Below are 10,389 nucleotides of genomic sequence, written 5' to 3' on the forward strand. Positions count from 1 at the left end.
TATCCTTTTCTATTTCATGGCAGAGTTGAGAATCTCTAACCATAAAATAAATTTATATACCTTTGTATCTACTGTTATTATATGTTCAAAATAAGACATCGTGAAGACCTAATTAATAGTTCAAGGATCATATTTATTTGAGAAAAAACTCAACAGGTGAATATTTATAAATTTAATATAGTTAAATAAACATGGTCTTATAAAGCTCTATTTATAAGACTACAGGTAAACCTGTTTATATGTTTCTGCTACTTTATTGCTATTTTCCTAAATCCCTTCGAGCACAATCCCGTTTGCTAGCTCATTGCCTTTTAGGTCACTGTTGAGAGTAACTATGCAAACAGGGGGAAAAATGGCAACTATCACAGTGAGCAGATGGCTGGCCCAGTCTTCTCCATGTGATTCCTGCTAACACAGAGGTCTGCTAAAGACTGTATGGTAAATAGTATTTATCATAGGTAGGATCATTAGCCATTTAGCCCCTTCATTAGCTCCTTGACCCCTACAGATCAGCGCTAATGAAATTGAACTTCCGATTCCAGAGGCCTCTGCACTGTTTCAACATTTCTCAAGCAGGGTGCCTGTGTTTACTGCAGCTGCAGGACTAGCTTTGCATTGCAAGCCCCTCACCTCAGCCCCACACACCTGGGGGTCTTTTACACACACTGGTAAAGTTCTGCAATGAACTGTGCTTATTACAGCCTACCAGGAAGGTGAGCTTCTTAGTATAATTAGCTCCCCAGAGAACAATGGCTGCCTTCACAGCTGGAAAGTTAGAAGAAATGCATTCTGAAGTATGGGAAGTGCTGAAAAGGCACCTGTAATTAAATTTACTTCTCTTTCTCTCTGTCTCTCTCTTTCTCTCTCTCTCTCTCTCTCTCCACACACACACACACACACACACACACACACACACCCCACTCACACACTTCTCCCTCATTTCCTATTTCTATACATCCTCTCCTCTTTTCTTCTCTCTCTCTCTCTCATTTTTACTTAAGGTTTTATCTCTACTTTGATTAGAATAATCTCTAACTATACGATTTGGTAACTACAAATATTACCTGTATAGGTCACATTTTAACATACTATGCTTTAAATCTTGTTTTCTACTTTAGTGGAATATATTCCCTTCTAAGACCTCTGTAAATTTGTACAAAAAGCATAATTGTTTAGAGTGTTAATGTGTAAATAAAATGATTATATGGACTAATTTTTACAGTCTGCTGCTTTGTACTTATTTCACATATTGGTCTACAATCACATCTCATTTCCTTCCGCAATGCCCCTATTCTTTCTGTGATTTCCAATCTATCAACACTGCTGCATTCCTGTTGATAGCCGACAGACGGATGACTTTAGTTATTAATACTAATTACTATTTTAATGATTTCCAACTTCTCTCAAGTGGCATGGTGAGCTGTGTAAGTGATGCACACCTAGCAGGCGGTGGCAGCAGCATATTTTTGCAAATGTGAATTCCATGGCTCAGTGGACGTGATGGCCTTGGAAGGCATTTCACATTCACATAAAAGAATGAGATAGGGTCTTATACCATCCACTGTAATATGCAAATGTTTATCTGGTAAGTGGCTATCCCTTGAAACCTATCTCTGTTTTATATATGGGGCTGAGACTATAATGAAGATCAGAGTAGTGCTAAGTTCATTTGTCTACACTTGGGAAAGCATATTTTGAAGGTAAGTGGGAAACAGAAGTGCTAATACCGATGGTAATTAAACTTATGTCGCAATTTCCAGGGTTCATATGGAAACAGCTTCCTTAGTCATCTATGAGCAAAACTGAAAGTTATCTGTTCAAGTCACTGATGATACAGCCTCTGATGCCTCTAAATCTGGAATTAAGAGAAAAAAAAAGAATAACAAGAACTTCAAGATTTGTACTCCCTAATTTTGAAGCTCACAGGCTATATTTGCACAAAACAATCAACCCTGCTGTTTCAATCAAAGCAGTGAGGGGGAAAAAAGTCAGGAGAGCCAGATGTTTGGCATTGTGTAAATGAAACAGCTGGTTGATTGTCTAAGTTTTTCATTTTTGAACTAATCTTGCTGTCATGATATAGAAACATCCTGAAAATGCATTTTTTGGTGTATGAAATGTAAATAGCTGTTTTTATAGAGGTGCTACAAGGTTAGCTACATAGGAAGTAAATGAAAACCTTTGAATTGAATAAAAGTGCATGTACAGACAGTCTGGAAAAGAAGACACAAATAGAGCTTATGGAAAAATATTCTATTGATTTTAATTAGCCCTACTATTATTTTACCTTGAATTTTATTAAGTAGCATACTGTCATGACTGCATGGATGAAGAATTAACTGTTAATTCCTTTTTCCCCCCAAAAAAATGCTTATAAAAAACATTCCAGTCCTCAAGACTAATAATAAATTGAATCTGTGATTTCACAATATTAGAAATTGGGAAGCAGTATGTGTGTGCATGCATCACATGTATCAAATATTAGAGTTAAAGTTTGTGGTCTATAAACATGCGGTTGAGTCAAACTTTGAAGATTCCTTTATTAGTTGTTGAGGGAGGTCAGATGTGCAGGCATTTCCTCCCCTGAGGGTGATCAGTTGCCCGACTGCACTGGGCCTGCTTCCTGCTACTGGGGACAATGGACAGGCTCCTGTGGGCAGAGTTCACACCCTACTGATAATGGTCTCTATCAGTTGGGCCAGAAACAGGCCAAACCGGCTCTGTCCCTCCTCTTCCTATTGAGTGTATGTCCCTGGACCACCTCATTACTGTGTAACCTATAGTGTAACCCCTTCCTGTGACATATGTCTCTACCTGTAATTGGTGGGCTGGCATGCCCCCAAAAGGTATATAGGAGTAGGTCATCAATATAGAGTGCTCTGAACTCTCTCTCTGGCTCCCCTCTCTCCCCCCTCTCCTGTCCTCTCTCCCTTGTTCCCTTGCCCTCCTTCCCTTCCCCCTCTCTCCACTTGGACCACCAAGCTGGGCTGAGGTGAGCAATGCTACCATGTAATGTGTCTGACTGCATTATTGTAATATCTCTCATGCTCTCGATGACTTTAATATTATATTAAAGATATCTATATATCTATATATCTATATCTATCTATCTATCTATCTATCTATCTATCTATATCAACCATACAATTGTGCTTATTGAACCCGTGGGTAGTAGTAGCAGGTAGGGGCTGGCCTCTCACACCCCCAATAGCCATTTTAATTTAGTACTACAATTAGTTTTATATTTATCTACTCAGTGTATACTTGTTACTAGTGATAAAGTGAAATGAAACTGTTATATGGATAATTCACTCCATATTTTTGCTATATAAGTAAAATATATTTACATATCGATCTCTATATCCACACATAAATATCCCATAACCAATCAGACAGCATTTGTTCATGGAGCACTGGGCTGAGAATGAAAAGATAAATGACCCAAACTCATTAGTCACACCAATTTGAGAAGAACTGAAACTCTGCTTCTGTAAAGATTTCAGATTAGGAAACTCTATGGGACAGTTCTATCCTGTCTTATAGGGTTGTCATGAATAGAAATGAACTTACTGGAAACAACAATAAAGTTTTAGTTTATTCTTTTGGTTCATATGACTTTGTATTTAAGTATAATTCCATATTTCTTAAGTAAATTGATTTTTAATAAGAATTGTATAATCAACTTCTTAAATAAAGCAATTCTAGAATCTTAGACTAATAAGGCTTGCGTTGGCAAAGTACTATTAAGATAAATAATTATCTTCATGAAAAGGGAAAAATCAAGTTAAATAAATATTTTCACCAGGTTTCCTAATAAATTTCTATAGTCTATAAAAGTGCAGTGCATTCAAATATTTGAATGTTTGCTCCAATTATTAGTTTTATCCATTCATTGCATATTTGTTTCCAATGATATAGTGAAAAGAAATTATTATATGGATAATTCAATTCAAATGTTTGCCTCATTGAATATATGATTGAGCAATAATTTATCAATTTAATATTTATTTTAAATTATTATTAAAAGAAGCATTGTGCTAGCAATTTTAAGATCAGTGTGTATAATCAGCAATAGATATCAAAAGATCCCAAACCAAGAGCTGTATGTATCAATGCAAAAGAGGGAGGGTTGGAATAGAGACCCAAAGGCCATCTGTAGATAATTGGGTATCTCCCCAAAGAAATAGTGTAAGTAAAGGATTACTTAGCCAAGGTGTAGTATAGCACTGATGAATCACATATCATTCCTCTTGTTCCTGACTACTTCCTCCCCACCACTACCATGTCCAGTTCTAACTTACAAATCTGGTGAGACCAGAGAACACAGTTGGTACAGATAAGAGCTCTCAACACAGGGAATTTAGGAAAGACAAACCCCTCAGGAACAGTAAGGGGAATAGTGATCTCATTGAGGGTAGTGGGGTGGCCAGGGAGGGAGAATGGTGAGAAAAGGGGAACTCAACACAAGATTGGATATATACCCACCCATGGGGATGAATAACAGAAATGTGGGCAAAGGAAGACAAAGGATAATGCAAGATATGAAATTAAAAAAAGAAGAGCTTATATAAAGGGCTCAAGCAGAAAATGTCTTGGAAATGATGATGGCAACATATATGCAAATACGCATAATATGCTTGATACAATTGATGTATGAAATGTTATAAGAGCTGCAAGAGCCCCCACTAAAATGATGGAGAAAAAGATGATCCATATATATAATAGTAATTATAATTTAAACCAATAGTTATATTTGTATTAGTAATTTATTTGTATCTTAAATTTTATTTTAACTATTTCATTTAATCAAATCCCCTGGTAATGTAGTGGGTCTTGACTGCTAACCACGAGGAGTGAGGTTCAAGCCTACCAGTCAATCCGTGGGCGATTGATGATGCTCCTGTTAGCCTTGGAAACCCACCAGGTTAGTTCTCCTCTATCGTGTAAGGTGATATGATTCGGAATCAGTTCGGTGGCAGTGAGTGGTATCAAGTTAATCTTTATATGTGGTTGTAATATTTATTTTATATAAATGTAGACTAAATATTTATACTTAAAAAGTAATATATTAATGTAAAATATGTTTTTACCTATAGCCATTATTAGAGCCCTAGTGGTACTGTGAGCTAAGCACTGATCTGCTAATTGTAAGGTTAGTGATTCAAGTACACCAGCCACGGAGTGTGAGAAAATGAAGCTATTTTCTCCGAGTGCTGGAAACCCTTCACAGGGTCATTTGAGTCAGAATGGACTTGATTATAATGAGGATTTCTGTTGCTCATTTTCACCCAGAAGCATATAACCATTTACTTGAGACCTATATCTCCTTCTAAATTTTGAGGGAAATTTTGGCTTTTCTAATAACAAGAAATTGTTCAAAGTGTGTTACCCCCCAGAAAAAACCTGAATTGTGCTGCGTGTAGGGGAGCTTTCTTAGAATGCATTTTTCCCACTAGGCAAGCATTCAGCAACTTGTTCAGAATTACTGCACCCAATGATGTCGCCTGGGAAGGTTTTCTCTGGTCACACTGAAATTTTTCATAAAAGCAGTTTCTCTTGAACCTCATTTTTGTGCTGGCCAATTTAAGAGAATCTCGTGCAGCTGTGAAATTTTGTTTCCTGCTTGGAAAAAATGCCACAGAAACTGTTGTGATGTTAAACACAGCTTACAAGAACAGTGCTATGAGAAAAATTCAAGTGTATGAGTGGTTTTCAAGTTTCAAAAATGATGAAATGTCAACTGATGACAAAGCTCATTCCGGACCTGCATCTACTTCCTGAACAGAAAAAAAATGTCGACTCAGTGCATTAGAGTTCATTCCACCAGGTCAGACTGTTAATCAGGCTTTCTATTTAGAGGTTCTGAAGAGATTTCATAACTGTGTGTGACAAAAAAGGCCTGATTTATGGTAGATGGGGGACTGGTTTTGCCACCACAACAATGAACATGCTCATGCAGCCATCTCAATGTGCCAGTTTTTGGCAAAAAAAATGGCATGTCTCTCTCTCTTGCCCCACACACCTTATTCACCTAACCTCACTCTGTGTGACTTCTTTTTGTTCCTGTGAATACAGACAGACATGAAAGGACAGTGATTTGATGACACAGAAGAGGTGAAGGAAAAAAAAATGGAGGGGCTCTCAGCCATCCAAACAGATGAGTTTGAAAAAGGTTTCCAAGAATAACATCACAGATTTGACAAACATATTAAGTTTAATGGAGAGTACCTTGAAGGGGATACCATTATTTTATTTTTTTAAAAACCCATATATTTGAGAAAAATTCCTTTTGGGGGAGGTACCCCCTCATATATTTTATTGTTAATCTAAATTTATTTGATGGGATTTTTTATTCTCTAGGCTGTTAGGGTGATACCTGGACCAGTAGCATTAGCAAACCTAGGGATTTTTTACAAATGAAAATTCTGGGACCTTCTTCACACCTCCAAACAAACCAGGGCTCTGAAAAAGTACATTTAGGTTAGAACCCACGCTAAAATAATTTGCATTTTCATCCTAGTATAATGCATGAGAGTCCACATTTTAACAAGTTCCCAGAAGATCCTTATAGATTTGCTAGTGATTTTTATGTCCTTTAATATAATATATATTTGCCCTAAACTTGTTATGATTGAACCAACCCCTACTAAAACAAAGTCTTCATATGTACATGCCTTTATTTATGCCTCCATAAATGCCCTTTGCCTCCTAGCCCTTTCCTCTATTTCCTTTGACTTTCCTCTTGTCCCACTATCATGCTCAGTCTTCATTTGGATTTTAGTAATTCCTCTTGGTTACATTACCCTTGATCACATCCTATCAGGCCTCCTACACCGTCCACACCACCGATTTGGATCACTTGTACATATATAAATATATTTATATATGAGAATGGGGAAATAGGTCTATGTGCATATATTTATAGATTTAGTACTAAGGTAGCAGCTGGACATTGGCCTCCACTCAAGTACTCCCTCAATGCAAGAATACTTTGTTCTATTAAACTGGCATTCTATAATGCTCACCTTCCCGACACAATCGCTGAAGACAAAGCGGGTGAATAAGCAAATGTGGTGAAAAAAGCTGATGGTGCCCTGCTATAAAAAGATATAGCATCTGGGGTCTTAAAGGCTTGAAGGTAAACCAGCAGCCATCTAGTTCAGAAGCAACAAAGCCCACATGGACGAAGCACACCAGCCTGCATGATAACAAGGTGCTGAAGGGATCAGTTATCAGGCATCAAAGAACAAAAAATCATATCATTGTGTGCTGATCTCCCCGATACTATTACTGAAGACAAATGTGTACATAAGCAAATGTGGTAAAGAAAGCTGATGGTGCCCGGCTATCAAAAGATATAGCATCTAAGGTTTTAAAAGCTTGAAGGCAAACAAGCAGCCATCTAGCTCAGAAGCAACAAAGCCCACATGGAAGAAGCACACCAGCCTGTGCAATCACGAGATGTCGAAAGGATCAGGTATCCGGCATCATCAGAACAAAAACTCCTATCATTTTGAATGAGGGAGAGTGTAGAGTGGAGAACCAAAGCTCATCTGTAGGCAATTGGGCATACCCTTATGGAAGGGTTGTGGGGAGGAAATAAGGCAGTCAAGGTGCAATGTAGCAACAATGAAACACAGCTTTCTTCTAGTTCCTAAATGCTTCCCCCCACTATCATGTTCCCAATTCTACCTCACAAATCTGGCTAGACCAGAGGATGACACTGGTACAGATTGGAACTGGAAACACAGGGAATCCAGGGTGGATGATCCCTTCAATACCAGTGTTGGGAGTGGCGATACCAGGAGGGTAGGTTGAAAAGTGAGAACCGATTACAAGGATCTACATGTGACCTCCTCCATGGGGGACGGACAACAGAAAAGTGAGTGAAGGGAGACATCGGACAGTGCAAGATATGACAAAATAATAATTTATAAATTATCAAGGGTTCATGAGGAAGTGGGAACAGGGAACGAGGGGAAAAAATGGGGAGGTGATGCCAGGGGCTTAAGTGGAGAGCAAATGCTTTGAGAATGATGAGGGGAATGAATGTACAAATGTGCTTTACACAATTGATCTATGTATGGATTGTGAGACAAGTTGTATGAGCCCCTAATAAAATGATTAAAAAAGAAAAAAATAAATAATAAAAATATACATGGTTACTAAAATCAAGCAAAGTCTTCATGATAAACATTTTCACGTACTGCAGTCTTTTCTTGCACTAAACAAAAAACAGATAAACAAACAAACTGAGTTGTTTCCAACTCATAGTGACTCAATAAGGTGGAGTAGAACTGCCCTGCAGATTTCTGAAGCTTTACATTTCTTGGGGAGCAGAAAGCCTCATACTTCTCCTATCCAACAGTTGGGTGTTTTGAACTGCTGAATTTGAGAGTAGCAATACCACCAGGACTCTTTTCTTGCACTAACGTAAGGCCTAAAAAAGACAAAGACATAGTTTGGGAAGTCTATGGCATAGTTTGTAACCAATTGGGCTGATAACCCCAAGATCAGCAGTTCGAAATCACCAGCTCTTCTCTTCTGTGCAAGAAAGGTAAGCCTATCAGCTAGCTCCTCAGAAACCCACAGGGGCTCTACTCTGCTCTATATGACTGATTTGTGTTATCATCGGCTTGACAGAAATGAGTTTGTTTGGTTGGTTTACACCTGGTCTGACTTACCTAAAAATTCAAATTAAAGACGCACTTACGAACTGCCTTGTTCATAACTTTGGGAGTGGCCATATTTCTCTATCTCTAGGATTTAAATAAAAGCATTCTGCACCATCATCTTATAAATGACTTTTATTTTTGAAGATCGCTGTGCACTACATTAAAGTTGCTGTAAATGGCTGTTATGGTACATTGTTCCCTTACTATAATGTTCAACCGGCAAAAATTCTAGTATTATAAGAGATCTTGTGATACAAAATACATTTTTCAGCAACTGAATTGTATGTCACCTCACTTGTTTGCTTAATGAGAAACAGGTGGCTCATTTTCAATTGCTACCATTTATACTTGTGACATAAAGTTGTTTTCCTTACTTTTTCATGGCTCTTTAATTTACTTGTTATATCATTACTCTCTCTGAAAGTATAACTGGAAAGTTGAAGAACGATTGGTGTGCATTATCTTGTTGGGCATCTTTAATAATGTATGATCAGTACCACAGTGTTTTATAGAGAAATAAAAGTGGGTAGATAAAACAGGAAAATAAGTTTATAAGATAAATAGGAAAGTAAATTCTGAGTAGAGAAACTTTATTTCCTGCATTTATGTTAATCCAAAAAGTAAAAAAAGAATGTAGTGCAGAACAAAAATATCAGTACAATTTAACACAACCAAATGGATATGGATAGTATTATGCTGAATAAGTTTTACAGGTATACCTAGGAAATTATGGTAGCATTAAAAGTCCATATAAATAAACTAAAGCAATACTAATTTAAAATTATTAATTCACAAGTAATCTCAGGGGAATTCTTATGTTAATATATTGGAATATGTCCATAAATGAATTAATAAAAGAGTTCTTCAAAAGAATGACAAAAAGAGAGCATACTTACTGTATGAATTTTGGGGTTTATTATGATACTACAATGAGAAAATTCAAACAGAATGGTAAGTCAGAGGTACACAAGCTCATTGTTTACACTGAAGTAGGCTTTGATTTCATTTTTCTTCTATTTATGTTAACAAGCTTTTGTATTTTTTGAGAATATTGGCAATATCTTACTCATTTCTGCCTTACAGAAGACTTCCACTCACGCAAATAAATTTTTTTACCAATAAACATTTACCAATAAACATTAAAAAACTCACTGCCATTGAGTTAATTCTGACTAATTATGACCCTACAGATGAGTAAGGTGTATGTATACTTATTTTGATTCCCCCTAAATGCTTACAAAAGAATTGATTTTGTTCTACAAAAGATTATTAAATTGGGAACACATTTTCATTTGTCTTTTGTGTAGTTTTTTCCTCTTTAAAATTTTTTATCTTATACTTACCTGGCAAGGGAGGTACCATGATCATGAAGGTGGTTTTCCCAGGGTGAGGCTTATCCATTGCACTCCAGATGTGCTGACCCCTGCGATTTCCCCAAATGTGGGAAACTCGACTGCATAATTTGTGAAAGTGGGGACTTCATTCACGCTCTCCCCTGATTAAAAAAGAAAGAAAAGAAGATTTGTTATCTTAAACAAAGTAAACAATTTATAGTGTCAGTCTTTTCTCCTGAACATGAAGGCAATAACAATTCATTTTAAGGGTTCTTTTAAGGATCTAAATAAAATCTGGGAAAAGTTCATCTTTCACAGTGGTTGGGTTCTACAACAGTAGAACTCTTCAGAGAGATACATGTATAATATTATTGTTGGGT

The 10,389-nt window shown here is 36.9% G+C and overlaps 1 non-coding gene across 1 annotated transcript; it reads left to right on the forward strand.

The window, feature by feature from the left end:
- Positions 1-10,010: 10,010 nt before the first annotated feature.
- On the forward strand, positions 10,011-10,172 carry LOC115872511. Its single transcript, XR_004047909.1, has one exon. It is a non-coding gene; the product is annotated as a U1 spliceosomal RNA (small nuclear RNA).
- Positions 10,173-10,389: the final 217 nt, after the last annotated feature.

Source organism: Echinops telfairi, unplaced genomic scaffold (assembly GCF_000313985.2).
Source record: "Echinops telfairi isolate 266 unplaced genomic scaffold, ASM31398v2 ScPeMD7_7424;HRSCAF=8462, whole genome shotgun sequence".
NCBI classification, from domain to species: Eukaryota; Metazoa; Chordata; class Mammalia; order Afrosoricida; family Tenrecidae; genus Echinops; species Echinops telfairi.